The sequence below is a fragment of the Gorilla gorilla genome, chromosome 14, assembly GCF_029281585.2.
Source record: "Gorilla gorilla gorilla isolate KB3781 chromosome 14, NHGRI_mGorGor1-v2.1_pri, whole genome shotgun sequence".
In the NCBI taxonomy this organism is placed as follows: domain Eukaryota; kingdom Metazoa; phylum Chordata; class Mammalia; order Primates; family Hominidae; genus Gorilla; species Gorilla gorilla.
The window spans coordinates 70,702,850-70,722,943 of NC_073238.2; the positions used below are offsets into that span (position 1 = coordinate 70,702,850).

Consider the following 20,094-nt stretch of genomic DNA (forward strand, 5'->3'; position numbering starts at 1 on the left):
AGAAAAAATTAATTACAAAGTTTATCAAATGAGTAAATGTTTTAAAATGCCCTGACATACTTATATAAATAAAATGACAAGCTCAGATTTTTAATTTCTTAACTCTAATTGTGGTATAAAATAAGAGATATTCTAAGATGGCCTTAAAAGCATCTCTTATATACTATAGAAACAAATCAAACTTGATGAAAATCAGACATAAAATATAATCATACTGTTTTCAGAAATACAATGTCAGTTGAGTTAACAACCATGTACAATTTTCAATGCAAAATTTAGGATATTTGAGAAAGAGTGAAATTCTGAAATTTGGAGTGGGGGTATTCATGTGGACCCAGAAAATGATGGAAAGGGGCCTTTGCTACCCATTGGTGACACTGAGACTAAATCTGGTTGCAGTTTGAGAGGCAATGAAGGTGGATAGAAGGGATATGTCTTGCAGAGTCCAATCTTCATTTTGAAAGAAATTTTAGGTCATTGTTTTATTTTAAAAAAGGTCAAATTGGTGCTTCTGCTAGGTCTGAGGTTTCAAAAAATATTTATTTATTTTTGAACTTTATATGTTTTTTTCAGTTTGTATTTCCTACTTTTTCTAACTTTTTTTAAGGTTCAGGGGGATACACATGCAGGTTTGTTACATGGGTAAATTTCATGTAGCAGCATTTGGTATACAGATTATTTTGTCAGCTAGGTAATGAACGTAGTACCCAATGAGTGGTTTTTTGATCCTAACCCTCCTCCCACCCTCAACTCTCAAGAAAGCCCCCATGTGTATAGTTCCCAATTCTGCGATTGCTGTGTCAAATGACAGTTCCATTTACATTCTTTGAGAAATCTTCAAACTATTTTCCACAGTGCCTAAACTAATTTATATTCCCACCCACAGTGTATATGTTCCCTTTTCTTCACAACCTCACTCATATCTTTTTTCTTTTTTTTTTATTTTTGACGTTTTAATGATAGCCCTTCTGACTGGTGTGAGATGGTATCTTTGTGTGGTTTTAATTTGCATTTCTCTTTAATGAATAGTGATGTGGAGCATTTTTTAAAATATGTTTCTTGGCCACATGTATGTCTCTTTTTGAAAAGTGACCATGTCCTTTACACATTTTTTAATGTGGTTGTTTGGTTTTTTGCTTGTTAATTTGTTTAAGTTGCTTATAGATTCTGGATATAAGATCTTCGTCAGATGCATAATTTGCAAATATTTTCTACCATTCTGTAGGTTGTCTGCTTACTCTGTTGATAATTTCTCTCACTGTGCAGAAGCTACTTAGTTTCATTAGGTCTGATTTGTCATTTTTTTGTTTCTGTTGCAATTGCTTTCCTTTGACATTAAATCATTGCCAAGGCCAGTAGCCAGAATGGTATTTTGTAAGTTTTCTTCTAGAGTATTTTTTTATAGTTTTGGGTTTTACATTTAAGTCTTTGATTCATTTCATGTTGATTTTTGTATATGATGCAAGGTAGGAGTCCAGTTTCAATCTTTTGCATATGGCTAGCTAGTTATCCCAGTACCATTTATTGAATAAGAAGGGCTTTACCCATTTCTTGTTATTGTTAACTTTGTCAAAGATCAGATGGATGTATGGGCAAGACTTAAGTTCTGGGTTCTCTAACCTGTTCCCATTGGTCCATGTGTCTGTTTTTGTACCAGTGCCATACTGTCTTGGTTACTATATCCCTGTAGTATTGTTTGAAGTTGGCTAGTATGATGCCTCTGACTTTGTTCATTTTGTTTTGGACTACAATGGCTATTTGGAGTCTTTTTTGGTTCTATATGAATATTACAATAGTTTTGTTTCTAATTCTGTGAAAAATGTTATTGGTAATTTGATAAGAATAACATTGAATCTGTCGATTGCTTTGAGCAGTATGGGCATTTTAATGATACTGATTCTTCCTATACATGAGCATGGAATTTTTTTTTTCATTTGTTTGTATTATCTCTGATTTCTTTGAGCAATGTTTTATAATTCTCATTGCAGGGATCCTTCCCCTCTCTGCTTAGCTGTACTCCTAGGTATTTAATTCTTTCATGGCTATTGTGAATGGGGTAGCACTCATGATTTGGCTCTCAGCTTGGACATTATTGGTATATAGAAATGCTACAGACTTTTAAATAATGATTTTGTATGCTGAAAGTTTGCTGCAGTTGTTTATCAGTTCTAGGGTTCCGTGGGCAGAGACTCTCGGGTTTTCTAGGTATAGAATCATATTGAATATGAAAATAGATGGTTTGACTTCTTCTCGTCCTATCTGCATGTCTTTTCTTTCTTTCTTACCTGATTTTTCTGGCTAGAACTTCCTGTACTATGTTAAATAGAATTGTGAAAGTGGGCATCCTTGTCATGTTCCAGTTCTCAAGGAGAATGCTTTCAGCTACTGCCTGTTCGGTATGATGCTGGCTGTGGGTTTGTCATAGATGGTTGTTATTATTTTGAGGTGTGTTTGTTTGATGCCAAGTTTGTTGAGGTTTTTCAACATGAAAGGGTGTTGAATTTTATCAGAACCTTTTTATACATCTATTGAGATGATACTATGGTTTTTGTTTTTAGTGATGTTTATTTGATGAATCACATTTATGATTTTCTTATGTTAAACCCACCTTGCATCCCAGGAATAAAGCCCACTTGATTGTGATGCCTTAGCATTTTGATTTGCTGCTAGATTTGGTTTGCTAGTATTTTGCTGAGGAGTTTTCCATCTATGTTCATCTGGGATATTGTGCTGAACTTTTCTTTTTGCATCATGTCTCTGTCATGTCTCAGTGTCAGAATGGTTCTGGCCTTATAGAATGAGTTAGAGAGGAGTCTCTCTTCCTCAGTTTTTTGGAATAGTTAGGGTAGGATTGATATCAGCTCTTGTTTTATACATCTGGTTCAATTTGGCTATGAATCCATCTGGTCCAGGGCTTTTTCTGGTTGGTAGGTTTTTTACTACTGAATCATTTTTGGAACCCATTATTTATCTGTTCAGGATTTCAAACTCTTCCTGGTTCAATCTTGGGACGTTGTATGTTTCCAGGAATTTATCCATTCCTTCCAGGTTTTCTAGTGTGTGTGCATAGAATTGTTTGTAATTATCTTTGGTTTTTGTTTTTTTTGTACTTTTATGTGATGAGTGATAATGTCCCCTTTGTCATTTCTTATTGTGTTTATTTGGATCTTGTCTTTTTTTTAATTAATCTAGCTAGCTGTTTAGCAATCTTGTTTACTCTTTCAAATAACAAACTTTTATTTTGCTGTTCTTTTGTATGGTTTGTTGCATCTCAGTTTCATTCAGTTTGGCTCTCATTTGGGTTATTTCTTTTCTGCTGCTTTGGAATTGGTTTTCTCTTGTTTTTCCAGTTCCTGTAGGTGTGATGTTAGATTGTTAAGTTGAGATCTTTCTAACTTTTTGATGTGGGCGTTTAGCACGGTAAACTTTTTATAACACTGCCTTAGCTGTTTCCCAGAGATGCTGGTATATTGTATCGTTGTTTTTGTTAGCTTTAAATAATTTATTGATTTCTGCCTTAATTTCATTATTTACCCAAATGTCATTCAAAAACAGGTTGTTCAATATCCATGTAACTGTATGACTTTGAGAGACCTTCTTTGTTTTGATTCTGTTTTTATTGTGCCATGGTCTGAGATTGTGGTTGGTATAATTTCAGTTTTTCTGAGTTTTTTTGGGAATTCCTTTATGCCTGAGCATGTTGTCTATTTTAGAGTATGTGCTACATGAGGATAAAAAAGTGTATATTCTGTTTTGGTTGGGTGAAGTGTTCTGTAGTTCCACTTTGTCAAGGGTTGAATTTAGGTCACAAATATCTTCATTAGTTTTCTGCCTCAATGATCTTATACTGTCAGTGGAGTGTAATGTCTCTCACCCTTATTATGTGGACCATTTATGTCTCTTTACATTTGTCTAAGAACTTGTTTTTTGAACCTGGCTGTTCCCATGTTGGGTGCATCTATATTTGGGATAGTTAAGTTTTGTTGAACCAAACTCTTTATCATTGTGTAATGCTCTTCTTTGTCCTTTTTGATCATTGTTGGTTTAAAGTCTGTTTTGTCAGAAATAAAAATATCAGCCCTGCTCTTTTTTTGCTTTTCCTTTGCTTCATAAATTTTTCTTCATCCCTTCATAAATTTTTCGTCATCCCTTTACTTACTTTGAGGGTATAGGTCCCACTGAATGTGAGCTGGGTCTCTTGTAGACAGCATATATTTGGGTCTTGCTTCTTTAACCAACTTGCTTCTCTGTGCCTTTTAAGTGGGAACATTAAGCCCATTTACATTCAAGGTTAATATTGATATGTGGGATGTGATCCAATCATCATGTTGTTAGATGATTGTTATGTAGACCTGATTGTGTAGTTGCTTTATAATGTCAACAGTTTATGTATTAACTGTGTTGTTTCGGCAGCTGGTAATTGTCTTTCTTTTCCATGTTTAGCACTCCCTTAAAGACCTCTTACAAGGAAGGTCTGGCGGTAACAAATTCCCTTAGCATTTGCTTGGCTGAAGGTGATTTTATTTCTCATTTGCTTACAAGCTTAATTTGGTTGAAGATGAAATTCTTCATTGGAATTTCTTTTCTTTAAAGATGCTGAATATAGGCCCTCAGTCTCTTGTGGCTTGTCAGGTTTATGCTGAAAGGCCCACTGTTAGCCTGATGGGGTTTCCTTTGCTGGTGACCACCCCTTCTCTCTAACTGCCTTTAATATTTGTTTTTCTTTTTCTTTGACTTTGGATAATCTGGTGACTATGTGTCTTGGGGATGATTGTCTTACATAGTATCTTGCAGGAATTCTCTGAATTTCCTAAATTTTAATGTTGACCTTTCTAGTGTGGTTGGGGAAGTTTTTATGGACAATATCCTCAAATGTGTTTTCCAAGTTGCTTGCTCTCTCTCCCTCTCTTTCCAGGATGTCAATGAGTCATAGGTTTTGTCCCTTTTTATAATCTCATAATCTATTTACAAAACTTGGAGATTTTGTTCATTCTTTTATGTTCTTTCTTCTTAATTTTCTCCTTCCTCTTCTTCTTCTTTGTCGTCATTGTCGTCTAAGTTGATTTGAAGAATTACTGTTTGAGTGCTGAGATTCTTTCTTTAGCTTGATATATTGTGCTGTTAACACTTTCAATTGTATTATAAAATTATTGTAGTGAGTTTTACAGCTCTATCAGGTCAGGTTGGTTGTTTCTTAAAGTTCCTATTTAATTGTTTAGCTCTTGTATCATTTTACTGGATTCCACAGATTTCTTGTATTGGCTTTCAACTTTTCTCTTGAATTTTCGTGATCTTCATTGCCATGTGGATTGTGAATTTTATGTCTGTCATTCCCGCAATTTTGGTCTGATTAAGAGCCATTGCTGGGGAGCTAGTGCAGTCATTTGGAGGTAAGAAGATATTCTGGCTTTCAGGGTTGCCAGAGTTCTTGCATCGGATGTCTCTCATCTGTGTGGGTTGATAATGCTTCAATGTTTGAGGTTGCTGTCCTTTGGATGGGAATTTTCACTTTTATATTCTTTAAATCACTTGAGACTTTGACTGTGGTATAAATTGGGGTCAGACAACTGGCCTCATTTCTGGAAGTTTTCACGGAGCCAACACTCAGATCAGTACTCCTAGGCTGCATGCTCTAACCCTGCTGGGGGCAGTGAGGGCAGTCAGGTAGGGCAAGGGCAGGGTTGAATTTGGGCCCAAGGCTTTCTTCTCTGGTTCCTCAAGATTAAGTGTATCCTGTGCTGGAATGGCTGAGCTATAAACAGACTTTGTTGTCATGTCAACTCTGTAAGAAATCTCAAGTTTCAAGTGTCTAGCCTATCCAGGCAAAGCCATGAGTCGAGCTCAGGAGAAACCTAGACATCAGCTCCAGATTTGGGTCTCATATGGACAGTTTACTTAAGGGGATGATTATCTTACATAGTATTCTACGTGGATTATTTACAAATAGATTATTGCCCAAGAGGGTGAAAGTTTACATAAAAGAAGATCAAATACTGAATTAAAATAAATAGTCACAGTTTTCAGCAAGATAAAGGCAGAAGAAACAACTAAGACTAAAATAAGTCACATAGGCAAGGGCAGGGAGAGGTAGCTATCAACGTAAGGGAGGAGTTTAGACAAGGAATGGCTAACCACACAGACAGAGCAGTGATCAAATCCCTGAGGATAGTTTGAGTTCACCAACTGAAAAGTCCTTGGCAATCTTAGAGAGCTCTAGATGATTTGGGCATAAACCAAACTTCAGTGGATGGAGAATTAATAGAAAATGCATAGAGATACTGATTAAGAAACAATCGCTAAAACATGGAAGAAGAAAGAGAAAGGAAGAACTCAAAAAAATTTTATTCTTGTCAGCCAGGCACAGGGGCTCCTGCCTGTAATCCCAGCAGTTTGGGAGGCCAAGGTGAGGGGATCACCTGAGGCCAGGAGTTTCAGATCAGCCTGACCAACATGGTGAAACCCCATCTCTACTAAAAATACAAAAATTAGCCAGGCATGGTGCTTGGCACTTGTAATCCCAGCTACTCGGGAGGCTGAGGCATGAGAATTGCTTGAACCCAGGCGGCAGAGGTTGCAGTAGGTTGAGATCATGCCATTGCACTCCAGCCTGGATGACAGAGTGAGACTCTGTCCAAAAAAAAAAAAATTATGCTTGTCTAACAAATTGTCTTCAATCCAGAGACCTAACTTGAAGGGAAGACCTATTAAAGCTGGATATGATGTGTACATTATAGTTTCTCATGCTTATAATCAGATGCTGAGGCTGATTTTCAGCATAATATTTTCTGTCCCTGCTAAGAAAAATACTATTTTTAAAGATGCCAAAGAGGCCCTGTTTGTTTGTTGAGTGCATGCTTTGATAATTAAATTGGGTATATATAATATTAATATTTATTAAAATATCCCAAATAAGTTTTTCTATACCATGATCTTTATAAATAGTGCTAACCATTTTCTTACTATGCACCACATGTAGTTGAACTCCTATCTCCTTGCCACCCATTTGCACCTTATTAAAATTAACCATACCTTAATTAATTGTGATGCCATCAATGTCAATAATTATTTCCAGCCCACCTACCATAATCTGCTTTATAGAGATACTATTGATATATACTATCTTGGCTCAGGCTCATTAGAAACACAGCCTGATGGAATATATATGTGCTAATGCTTAATGTAATATGATTCCAGTGCAGCAAGAACTATGGAAAAGCACAGTGATGCATAAAGGACAAATTATAAACATGTTGTGTATTGCCAACTACTCACTGTTTCATGAGGTAAGAAGAGTCGTGTCCCATTGCTTGGTCATGTGAGATGTCTTGGGCAATCTGTACCAAGAGTCCATGTCCCAGAATTGTCTATTGAAGAGATAAAAGGAAAAAGATTAATCTCCCAGTTCTCTCTTATCTGTTCTTTCCCACTGTTCATAATTTGCCTGACAGCCAACTCTCCACAACTTAAGAATTTTTTGTCCCCTGTTGGAAGTTGCTGGAGAAGCCAGATCAGACATGTTATATCATAGTGCTATATCTAATTATAAAATATATGTGAGAAGCTAAATTTTTTTAGTCAATTTTTATTGGTTTAGCCCCAGGAACAATGGGTATTATGGAGAACATGCAAGAACCATATCAATAGAATCTGTGACAATCCCGTTATTATTAACAGATAAGACTTCGGTGGTTCTAGTGGCTTCAACAAGAACAATCATAACCAGATGCCTAAAAAGACAGACAAAATTGAGGTAATATGAGACAATGCTAATAATTTATCTCTTAAAGAGTATTTTATGATATTTTTGATATGAATTAAAATAAATATCTTCAAAACTGAACCATAATCTTATGACTTATACAGGAGGATTCCCTCACTATGAATAAAAAAATTCAAAATAGAATATAACAAAATTTATGGATTTGGCAATAGCAATGCTTGCAGGAAAATGTGTAGCTATATGTATACACCTACATTAAAAAGCCAAACCAGGAATAAAAGTGATTAGTTGCCAATTTTGATAAAATAAAAGTGATTCTTAAAGAACACTATCAATAATTACATACCAATAAATTATATAACCTAGATGAAGCTGACAAATTATTAGAAAGACACACATGATTGAAACTGACTCAAAGAGAATAAGATAATATGAATAGAACTATAAAAAGTAGAGACTGAGTAGTTAAAAACATTCCACAAAAAGACCAACTGGCTTCACTGGTAAATTCTACCAAACCTTCAAAGAAATAATGCCACTCTTTCATAAACTGTTTTAGAAATCAATGATGTGCAGCCATTGATGGAAGTGTTCTGGAATTTGAAAATTAGATATCTTTCCTATTTTTAGGCAGGTGCTTATCTATTCTCTCTGTAATAGTAGTGAAGAAAACTCAATGAAATACCATTTACACAGAAAAATAACTAACTTCATATGTAATTTTATATACTTATATAACTGAAATTGGCAATATGATACCTATGTGGAATAGTATAGGACCGTATTTAAGCTTTTTAATACATTTTATTATCTTTTCTTTTGAAAACTCACTAAGTTGTAAAGCTGAGGCATTTTGGTAACTACAAAATTGCTCAGCTTTCTTACACATCTAAGAATAATCAAAGATTGTGCCTTAAATTAATTTTAGTTTTGTTATATGTGAAGCATGCTGCTTTGCTATGATGTAGATAAATCTTCTGTGATACGGATTTAGCTGATTTATCTCTTCTGGGTGGGTTTTCTTTTATTTTCTTAAATTTTTTCTTATCTTTTTTTTTTTCTTTTTGAGACAGAGTCTCATTCTGTTACCCAGCCTGGAGATCTTCTTTTCAATGACAATATAAAAAAATTATGAGATGGTATCCATCCGTGTACCCTGATGATGATTCATAATGCTATGCTTTCCCTATGATTACCTCTTTTGATTTAGGGACAGATATAATGTTTTACTTACAAATTCTTAAATGACTACAAATATAATTTATATAGCCCTTAACTTGCCAAAATATACTTAAGCTAAAATATTGAGAGAAAAATTTGGAGTTATTCATGAAAACCACATTGTACTATGCCCTTATTGAACACTTTCTAAGGCATATGTATATATATATATTTTTTATTTTTTATTTTTTATTTTTTTTGAGACCGAGTCTCACTGTGTTGCCCAGGCTGGAGTGCAGTGCCACTATCTTGACTCGCTATAACCTCCACCCTCTGGTCAAGCGATTCTCATGCCTCAGCTTCCCAAGTAACTGGGATTACAGGCATACACCACCACACCCAGCTAATTTTTGTATTTTTTAGTAGAGATCGGTTTCACTATGGTGACCAGTCTGGTCTCAAACTCCTGACCTCAGGTGATCCACTCACCTTGGCCTCCCAAACTGCTGAGATTACAGGCATGAGCCACTGCGCCCAGCCTAAGGTGATATATTTTAAAATGAATCCTGTTTAATGCATTTTATAGGAAGCAGCATTAGGTGTAAATGATCAACCTTTTCTGATGCACATTCTTATATTCAGATTTTATCCTAAAATCCACTACAAAATGATAGACTAATATCCCACTGTAATCATGATGAATCCTACATACTTTAAAAATGTACAGGATACTATTCAATAAATTAAAATATCTTCTTTTAATTACATGTGCTTTTGTACAGGAAAAAACAACCAGAGTTTTGACAGTGTCCACATATTTTTAAGTTACTTTATTTTCAACCCATAGTTAAAATTATTATTTTTCAACGTTACCCTAAGCCAGATTTTAAACACACAAAGAAAAACATAAAAAAAGAAACAAAAGTATTCCTCAGTCTGTCCTATTCCTGTGCTGTGGCTATGAACTGATGGCTCACTCTATTTCATAATCAATTTCCTATCACAGTGTTTTGATTACTTATGTCTTAACCCATTATAGTTTATTGGAATATTAATGCAGTTTCAATAGCTATTTTTCATGATATGATAGCCTAAATATACGATTCCACTTTCTGTTAGATGCTGTTTATCAAAACTTGCAAGCACAGTGATTATGGGCTTTCTATTCAAATAATTCATTATACCAGTAAGCTAAAAAATGCTAAGATTTGCTGACTTCACTCAAAACATGACAATAATAACTAACACATAGTTATAATAATAGTAACAACTCTTGCTGTGAGGATTAAATGAGGAAACTTATGTGCATTGCCTGAACTAAAATAAACAATAAATATTACTTATTAATTAATAGCTATTAATAAAACATGTTACTACTCTCTGAATCTTTAGTTTTTAAGATTCATGTAGAAATTTTGGTGCACTTGGCTCATTTTTTTCCAAAGCTAGATATGACTAAACAATTCGATAATCAAAGTAGGAATAGAGCCAGCTTAAGTGCTTTCAATCCTAGACCTGATTGTCAGGTCCCTACACAGTGTAAGAAAAGATCAGTGAAAATTCAGGGAGAAGAAAAGGAGAAACCACATCTGTGTGCTCCATCTTTCACTATTTTGAAAGTGTTACCTCCTAGGAATAAATACAGTTTAAAACAAACTATGCTATGGATTTATTTTAGGTTCTGAAATGTTCTGACTATTCCCCCATGGCCATATAGATGTAGAATAACAAAGTGAATTGTCAGTGGTAATATTTGACTCTAATTGAATATTCCAAGATTGTTCTTTTCTAAACTTAGTTTTTGTGGTTAAGGGATAAAAGTGTCAGGTTGGCAAGTAATACCTTAGATTTAACATTTTACCCAGATTTCTCTCAGTCTTTTAGAAATCTTTAAATGAAACGAAACCTAATTGCCTAGAACCAAAGCCAAGGTCTGTTGACACAATATAATAAGAAAATCCATACATGATTTCCAGTTGCTTTATTTTGAAGAAAAATTGTATTTTCTTCTATCTTTTAGCTTTCTCCTACATAGTGTTACACCTTTACATACCTCTGAGTCTTATGCAAGGTTAATGTAGACTATTGGCTGTATTAAATAATTAGAATGTATATAAATTTAGAGCTCAGCTTAGATCAATCTTACAAAATTATGCCATCCATATTTGTAGTGACAATCATAGAATTTAGTAGAATAAAATATTTTAGTAATAATACATGTATTGAAAATATTTGTAGGAATGCATATTTGTTTATAAAATGTCAGGAATTATTTTTCAAGTGTGTTGTGTAAAATAGGTGGCAAGTCTATTGGTATCTTTTCTCTCTTGGAAGGTTATATTTGCTCAACTGACAGACGACTTATTATATAATGGAAATACAGCCACCACTTACTGATCATATTATTTATATGTTATGACAGTCATTTTGTTTCTTAGGAAATAAACTCTCCAAAATATTGAGAAAATATCCTGAATTCTCTCAACTCACTCTGAACATTATTTTGCACCTTTTGTAAAGGAGACATTGTTTGCTTTAATAATTTTCTCTTAAATATTGCTGATGAATTATTTCTCATTGTTTATTGCCTGTTAACATATAACTCAATAGCATAAAAATTCTAAATATACTTAAGTTTCAACCCAGGATACAGTATTGTATGTACCAACAACATATTCAGAGTGTCTCTTCACAATTTAACCTATTTTTTATTTGGCACTGATTCTATTAGTGCTTGAATTGTCTTTTCTTAATGTCTAGATGTAGTTGGCTATTAGGTTATGTTCACCTTCAGTAAAGTAACTAAAATGCAAGCTATTTTCCTGAAGAGTTTGATTTTAGTGTGATCATGAAAACACAGTTCCTAATCTCAGCTTCATTAAGTCATTGTTGTGACTATTAAATATGCTCCATTTGGTAAAACAATGTACAAGACTCTAATTATATGGTTATTTCATTCATTTGTGATTTAACTGAATAGTACAGTATTATATAAATAATGACTTTATCGATGTACTTCTCTGTGAGACTACATAAAATAGTAAGAAAACCTCATGATACAGCACTATTGTGACTGCTGCTTCAATTCCAGCATCATGGTTCTCAACTTAGGTTCAACTACATTGAGCTTTACTTGTCTATAAGTCATCAATTTAATTGGTGTTGTGTGACAGTTTCTTTAGAATTAAAAAATGAACAAATAGATATTTTTGAAGCATACATACTATAATACTTATTTTACACATTACAGATTAATATATTTTAAAATTTTATATAAAAAAATCTAAATACAAAAATAGCCTGATCTTTAAGAAAATTTAATGTGGAATTATTGCACTAAGTTTTTTTTGGCTTAGCATAGGTGTATTATTTAACCCAGTTAACCTCGATATCTATGAACATTAAAGTTTATTTTAAAAGTAATGGTTAATTATAAACCATTTTCAGAATAAAAATGAATGAACTTTATTAGCAGTATAAATTTGTATTATTTAATAATTTCCATTTTTATTATAGATTAAAGGGTACAAGTGCAGGTTTGATATATGGGTAATTTGTGTGACACTGAGGCTTGGAGTCCCAGTGATCCCATTATCTAGGCAGTAAGCATAGTGCCCAACAGGTGATTCTTCAGCCCATAACCCCTCTCCTTCCATCCCCTTCTAGTTGTCCTGTCTATTGTTCCAATCTTTGTGTTCATGCACATTCAATATTTAGTTCCCACTTATAAGTGAGAACATACAGTATTTGGTTTTGTGTTCTTGCATTAGTTCACTTAAGATAATGACCTCCAGCTGCATCCATGTTGCTGTGAAGGACATGACTTCAATCCTTTTTATGGCTGTCTAGTATTTCAGTCAATTGTTGATGGGCACATAGGTAGACTCCATGTCTTTGCTACTGTAAATAGTGCTGCAATGAACAAACAAGTGCATGTGTTTTTTTGATAGAATATTTTCCTTTGGGTATATACCCAGCTGTGGGATTGCTATGTCAAATGGTAGTTCTACTTGAAGTTCTTTGTGAAATCTCCAAACTATTTTCTACCGTGGCTGAACTAATTTACATTCCCACCAACAGCCTCTCCAGCATCTGTTGCTTATTGGCTTTTTAACAGTTGCCATTATGACTGGTGTGAGAGGATATCTCATTGCATTTCTCTGATGATTAGCAATGTTGAGCATTTTTTCATATGTTTGTTTTTCATTTGTGCATCTTCTTTTGTGAAGTATCTGTTCGTGTCATTTATGAGAAAATATTTATATCTTTATTGACAAATAAATACTTTTCTGAAAAATTATTTAAGCTCTTTCAATGGATACCATTATGAACATTTGTGATCTATGGGAAGGGGTCAAAATACCAACATTAACAAGAGTTTGAAAGAAGCTGATTCCAACCCTCATGGATGACTTTAAGGGTTTCGAGTCTTCAGTGGAGGAAGGGGAAGAGGAATGGATGAAATTACAAAAGAACTAGAGTTAGAAGTGAAGTCTGAAGAAGTGACTGCACTGCTGCAATCTCAATAAAGCTTAAATGGATGAGGATTTGCTTTTTATAGATGAGCAAAGAAAGTGATTTCTTAAGATGGAATTTACTCTTGGTAAAGATGCTCTGAATACTGTTGAAACTACAACAAAGCATTTAGAATATTCCACAAACTTAATTAATAAAACATTCCAGGGTTTGAGAAGATTTGACTCCAATTTTGAAAGAAGTTTTACTATGGGTAAAATGCTGTCAAACAGCATCACATGCTAAAGTTGAATCTTTTGTGAGAGTCAATTGGTGCATTAAACTTCAGTGTTGTCTGATTTTAGAAACTGTCACACCTACCCCAAATATCAGCAACCACCAATCAGTCAGCAGACATCAATATCATAAAAGACCTTCCACCACAAAAAAAAAAAAATGACTGCCTGAAGTTTCAGAGGATTGTTAACATGTTTTAGCAATGAAGTGTTTTTAAATTAAAATATGTACTTTTTTGTAGACATATGCTATTGCACATTCAATAGGCTATAGTATCATATAAATATAACTTTTACATGCACTGGGAAGCCAAAAAAATTGTGACTTTTTACTGTAATTATTTCTTTATGCAGTGGTGCAGAACCAATCCTGCAATATCTCTGAGGTATGCCAATGTGTGTGTGTGTGTGTGTGTGTATACATGCATATACGTATATACACATTATCTTTTCATAATGACAAAAGATCCCTTAATTAATATAAATTTTGATTTTAAACTCATACCAGTACAGAAAAAAATGAAATGCAATTAAAAATAATGTTGCTGATCACATAAAATATATATAAAATATAAATTAATATTTAAAATAAACATTTGTATTAAATTAAACCCAACACATATTTTGTCTGCTTTTCGTATTGTTTTCTTTTTTCTGCTTCCCAAGAGCTTAAACTCTTCATTTGGTAATCTGTGTTGGAGTAAGTAATCACCTCCCCATTTATGGGTATATAGCACATCATACATGTTGACACTGTCCATAAATTCTATATTTTTAAGTAAGCTAGAAATACTTAGAGGAAAAAGGATCCTCTCCCTTAACTAACCTGCATATGAGTGCTGTAGGCATTTGAGGAAAATAAAGAGCCAGGTTTAGAACTACAACCAAAGAAGACAGGGCAGACCAAGGAATGAAAACCACACCTTGGTGACAATTTGTAGCTACTGGATTAAGTTCTGCCAAACACCAAAAAGTTATTGAGATTTTTCAATTATGAAAGTTAATAATATCAATTTTTTCATACACACAATTATGTTGGGTCATCTAATAAGTAAAATATGATCTAATTGATATACTCTTGTCAAGGGTGTAAATAAGACTATTAGTGTCAATTTTAATTGTTATAACTTCACTAGAAGACGTTCTCTAAAATTTTTCGAAAGTTCTCAGAAAATTACACAAATGTTTCACTTCTAGGATTTATCTCAAAATTTAATTAGATATACATTCAAAATAATATGTACCCAGTTTATTTGTGATAATTTCATTTAAAGAAACAAGTGACTGATAATAGGGAATATGTTAAATATTTTTGCATCCTTGAAAAAAAGCACAGGTATCAAAAAATCATGTTGTATGCCCCTTTAGAATATGGAAACTATCCACTGTATTTATGTTAAAATGTTGATTGCAGTACACAATATAAATATTTTGAGTTATAATCACTAGTGATAAGAGTAACATTTATTTTATTTTGTGATTTTAATGTAGTTCATATATTTTCTAAAATAAATATGAATATTTCTCTTGTCATAAAATATTGTATGTATATATTTTATATGTGAATATATATATATATGAAATCTGCTGATAATGTTAATCAAGAAGATTTTCCTTATTAAAATTTGGAAAAGCTATGGTTGCATTTCATATTAAGATCTCAATATCTAACATGACAGTATATCAAACTATAGCTGTAGCATCAGGCATAGGAGAACTGGTGTAGCTGTTTCTCAGTTTTCAAATGAATAATAATAATAATAATAATAATAATAATAATAAAGCGTTATGCCTAAACCACAATGTACAAAATTGTTGGACAGTTTTATTGTAATCTAGAATGGCAATGGTATCAAAAGGACTAATATTCTAGGGGGCATAAATGCCCTAATTTCTGGATAGTAAAGTAGAATAGTGAAATAGTTCAGTGGGTAATAGTGTGGAGATTCCAGAAAGTTTTCTCAGTTTATATTGCAGAATACTAGGAGGACAATGTAGCTCTTCATATAGTTGTTTAAGGTAAAACAATTGTTCAGTATCTGAGGCCAATGTAATTCCAGGAAAAGCCACATTCCCTCTGGGAATTTAGTGTTAAAATTTATAAAAAATATGTGGGATGGAAGACACCTGAGTAAATAAGATCATTCAAGAACAGCTGCCAACTAACTTGAACTGTGGACTAATTTTTATTTAATAATATACATGATTTCCTGCCAGGTTCAACCTTCTTGATTCAGGCATTATATCTGGGTTGCCTAGGTTGAATATGTAATTTATCTTACAAAGGAAAATACTTAGGCATGTGAAAGGGTGCTGATCAGACAAGAGGAGAACCTGCATAAATCAGGAAGGTTGCCAACACACTTGAAGGCTGTCACTGAAATGGTTAAGATGCCACAAGATTTCTTGCAGTATTTATGTTTGTAATCAAAAGATATTGCTGCTCAATGAAAGACGAGGCCTTCTCCTAAAATATTTTGTGTGCTTCTTAGTCATGGGCACAGAAAAGTGTGAGTTGAATAAATATCTGCTAAATCAATTAAGAAATAAATTGCAGAATGAATAATCTTAATTTGTCTCTAAACTTTCTGTTTTCAAAATTACTTTACAAAAATGCTTAAGGGAAACAAGAATTCCAAAGAAAAGTATAACACTACAATTATAATTTAAAAGAAACTAGAGAAAAATGAGACAATGCTTTGCAATTTACACTTACATTAATTAGCATTACTAAAAGATTAGGTATTCCATTTTACTCACATAAATAAAAAATAATTTAAATTATTACTAATACTAACATGAACTTTAAAAGGAAGGAATACTGGTTTTAACATACTGTAATGTTTTGACATAAAATGTAGTGAAATTACTTATAATTTTTATCTTCATATTATATAAAAATAGAATTTTAAAATAATGTCATAATAGTTATTAATTCCTTTGAAATTAACTGTGAAATTAATCATTCTCATTAGTACCATACTTATTATAATTTACAAATACTATCCCATATTTGTTGAGTATTTTATTAATTGATGTGATATGCCTATATAACTTTGCCCATTATCATAGAGCAGAGTGAAATGAAACATTATTTGACCACAGTCATTATGCAGCACATGACTGTAATCTAATATTTGAATGTGGAATTTTTAAATTTTCACTTGAAAATGAAAAATATAGATTCCTTTTCCCTTTGGATATGTTCTATGGCAGTTCTATTTTTAGTTTTTTGAGGAACCTTGATACTGTTATCCATAGTGGGTGTATTAATTTACATTCCCATCTACAGTATACGAGGCTTCCCTTTTTCACATATACTCGCCAGCATTTGTTATTGCCTGTTATTTGGATAAAAGCCATTTTAACTGGGGTGATATGATATTGCATTGTAGTTTTGATTTCCATTTCTCTGGCAATGAATGATGTTGAGCACCTTTTCATAAACCTGGTTGCCATTCACATTTTTTCTTTTGGGAAATATCTATTCCGACCTTTCACACATTTTTATTTGGATTATTAGATAATTTTACTATAGAATTGAACTCCTTATATATTCTGATTATCAGATGGATAGCTTGCAAACATTTTTTTTTCTCTATTCTGTGGGTTGTGCCTCCAGTTTCTTGATGTTTCCTTTGCTGTGCAGAAGCTTTTTAACTTGATGTGATCCCGTTTGTCCATTTTTGGTTTGGTTGTCTATGCTTGGGAGGTATTACTCAAGAAATCTTGCCCAGACCTGTGTGCTGGAGAGGTTCCCCAATGTTTTATTTTAGTAGCATGTAAATTCATTTGTATAACATTCTTTCCTAAATAGGACTAGTATAAGTAAAAACATTTTTCAAATAGTAATTACATAATATATTTTAATTTTTAAGTTTTAGCTTCTCTCTTATTTTGAGTTATAGAGAACAGAAATGAAAATGTGCACATGCATTTAAATTACCTCCATTTCTATCATAATTTTAGAGAACTTCTGATTCCAGATTTTGCATGAGGGAGGAGGTATGGAAATTGAAAAGGGGGAAGTAACAGCCTTAGCCATCCATGATGCAGAAGTATATACTCATCAATTAGAAGACTAATACCTTAGAAACTTAAGCACAAAATCAGCAAGACCCTGTCAATTATTAACTAGCATAATACTATTCCATCTACCCTCCTATCTTCAGATTTAATACATGAGTTTAGAGAGTGATAAATGATTTCAGATACCACTAATTTAATTCAAAATGTGCACATAAATTTAAAAATATTTTAACTCTAAGTTATTTTGTTTTTTTCATTTAAACTTTTTGTTTGAGGGCCGGGCGTGGTGGCTCACGCCTGTAATCCCAGCACTTTGGGAGGCCTAGGCGGGCGGATCATGAGGTCAGGAAATTGAGACCATCCTGGCTAACACGGTGAAACCCCGTCTCTACTAAAAATACAAAAAAATTAGCCAGGCGTGGTGGTGGGAACCTGTAGTCCCAGCTACTCGGGAGGCTGAGGCTGGAGAATGGCGTGAACCTGAGAGGCGGAGCTTGCAGTGAGCCGAGATAGCGCCACTGCACTCCAGCCGGAGAGACAGAGAGAGACTCCGCCAAAAAAAAAAAAAAAAAAATTTGTTTGAATATAAATCTTAGAAATATTACATTCATTACCTTAGGTAGTATTGCTTATTGTCCTGCCAGTTGGCAAACTCATAATGGAGAATGAAACTCTAATTGAGTGTCATTACGATCAGAGAAAAACAGTTGCTATTGTTTGTTCAAAAAAGGGGTGCAGACCAAGCACAGATCACCCATGTCCAATCAGTAGGACCATTTTTTGAAATGACTACCACTTTGTTCACTGTTTCTTTTATTGGGACCATCAGGATTTACTTTTTTTTTTTCTAACATGCCACCATTGTGTCTGTAAAGTTCATCTTGTTATATATAGTTGTTCTGATAACGCATGCTGAAGACCTCTAGCCAGAAATGTTTTTGACCCCCAACCAGAAATCATTTTCTCTCAGTTTAGCTTCTTTACCAAGGATGTTTGGCCAGAAGTGGCAGCTATTTCTGTAAGATCGTATAAATTCTGGAATGATAGGATTGCTGTTTAGGAAACAGTTTTCAAGTATCATTTATAATCACACTTTTTCTTTCTGAATGGTTTGGCTAGTCACTAATTGTGTATATGTTGAATAAAACTCTATATTTTAATAGAAATATGTAAGCTATTGGAGTTGGGGAAAACTGGGTACAGATATCATACTATTTAGAAGGAAGTTCCTGTAGCATTCTAATAACACTTCTAGAGCTGTTATGAAGGTTAAGACATTTGCACTAAAATTGAAAGATGTTATAAAAGGCCTGGAAAAATAATAAGCTTAATGAAGGAATTAAGAAGTTTACAATTATTGGCCTGGCTCTCATCCCACCTCTTTGATAACTTGAACTTCAGTCACATCTTCCAATTGTGTTAATAGCCCTTCAGGCTGGAATAGCCCTTATCCCAGGGTACAACTGTGAAATCCTACTTTCTAATTAGCACTCTGCTCAATACTCCATCTTGCTAATTTTCAGAGTAGCTGTCAATTGTTCCCCCTGTGATAAATCAGACTATTTTTATTCTCTCATAATATGTAGAGATATTTTGTTATTTCAAATCAGTAAACATTGAATAGATTTACCCAGGACTTCCACATAACAGAAAACCATTTAAATTTTGTTTACTAAATACTGAAAAATAATACTGATATTATTATAATAAAATAATAGTTTAAATAGTTTAATAATTGGCATTTGTGTAATAACTATTATGGAAGACATTCTAAACACATCATTTATGTTAGTATACTCAATTATTACAACAAGCAGCAGGACATTATTTTCCATATTTTTCAGATGTAGGAAAGCAGAAATAAAGTTTTAATAATTTTCTGAAGTCACAGAGTCTGTAAGTGCTAGAGGGATGATTAAGACTTATAAACCATAGTCTTAGTTATTATATTACTATTAGATTTGTAATTTTAATTTTTTTATTTTGCTAGCAAATTCTATGAATTTATTTTTGATAATTGAGAGCTAATGTGTTTTAATGCATTTTTTAAGCACGGTACCAGTTTATTTGTTTTAAATTGGCCAATATTATCGAGGAAAATATTCTGCTGTTATTGTAAAAACTCCTCAGAATACAAACTCTTGGTTCTGCCTACAGTTGTAAACTGTTTTATAATGATACAGTAATTTTCTAATTTTGAGAATCCTAGGCTATAATATTCTCTTTTAACTCCAGTCAGTTAATTTCTAAAGAAATGAACTACTGTCACGTTTGCTCTGGAACGGATCTAGCAGCATCCAACACTGATGAGTTTCAGAATAGCATCACCAAAGTTTAAATCAAGGGCGTCACCCATCACCCATATGTCAGGAGCTCAGATGAGCTTGGGGAGAGTTGAGCTGCTGGGTGTCAGAGTAGCTGAACACAGCAACA

At 33.3% G+C, this 20,094-nt stretch overlaps 1 long non-coding RNA gene across 1 annotated transcript in view; it reads right to left on the reverse strand.

Moving 5' to 3' along the window:
- Positions 1 to 7,277: 7,277 nt before the first annotated feature.
- LOC134757061 (uncharacterized) overlaps positions 7,278 to 20,094 on the reverse strand; it is a 450,478-nt gene continuing 437,661 nt past the window's right edge. The window contains exon 4 of the long non-coding RNA XR_010130671.1: positions 7,278 to 7,364. This is a non-coding gene — a long non-coding RNA (uncharacterized lncRNA). The remainder of the gene's footprint in view (positions 7,365 to 20,094) is intronic.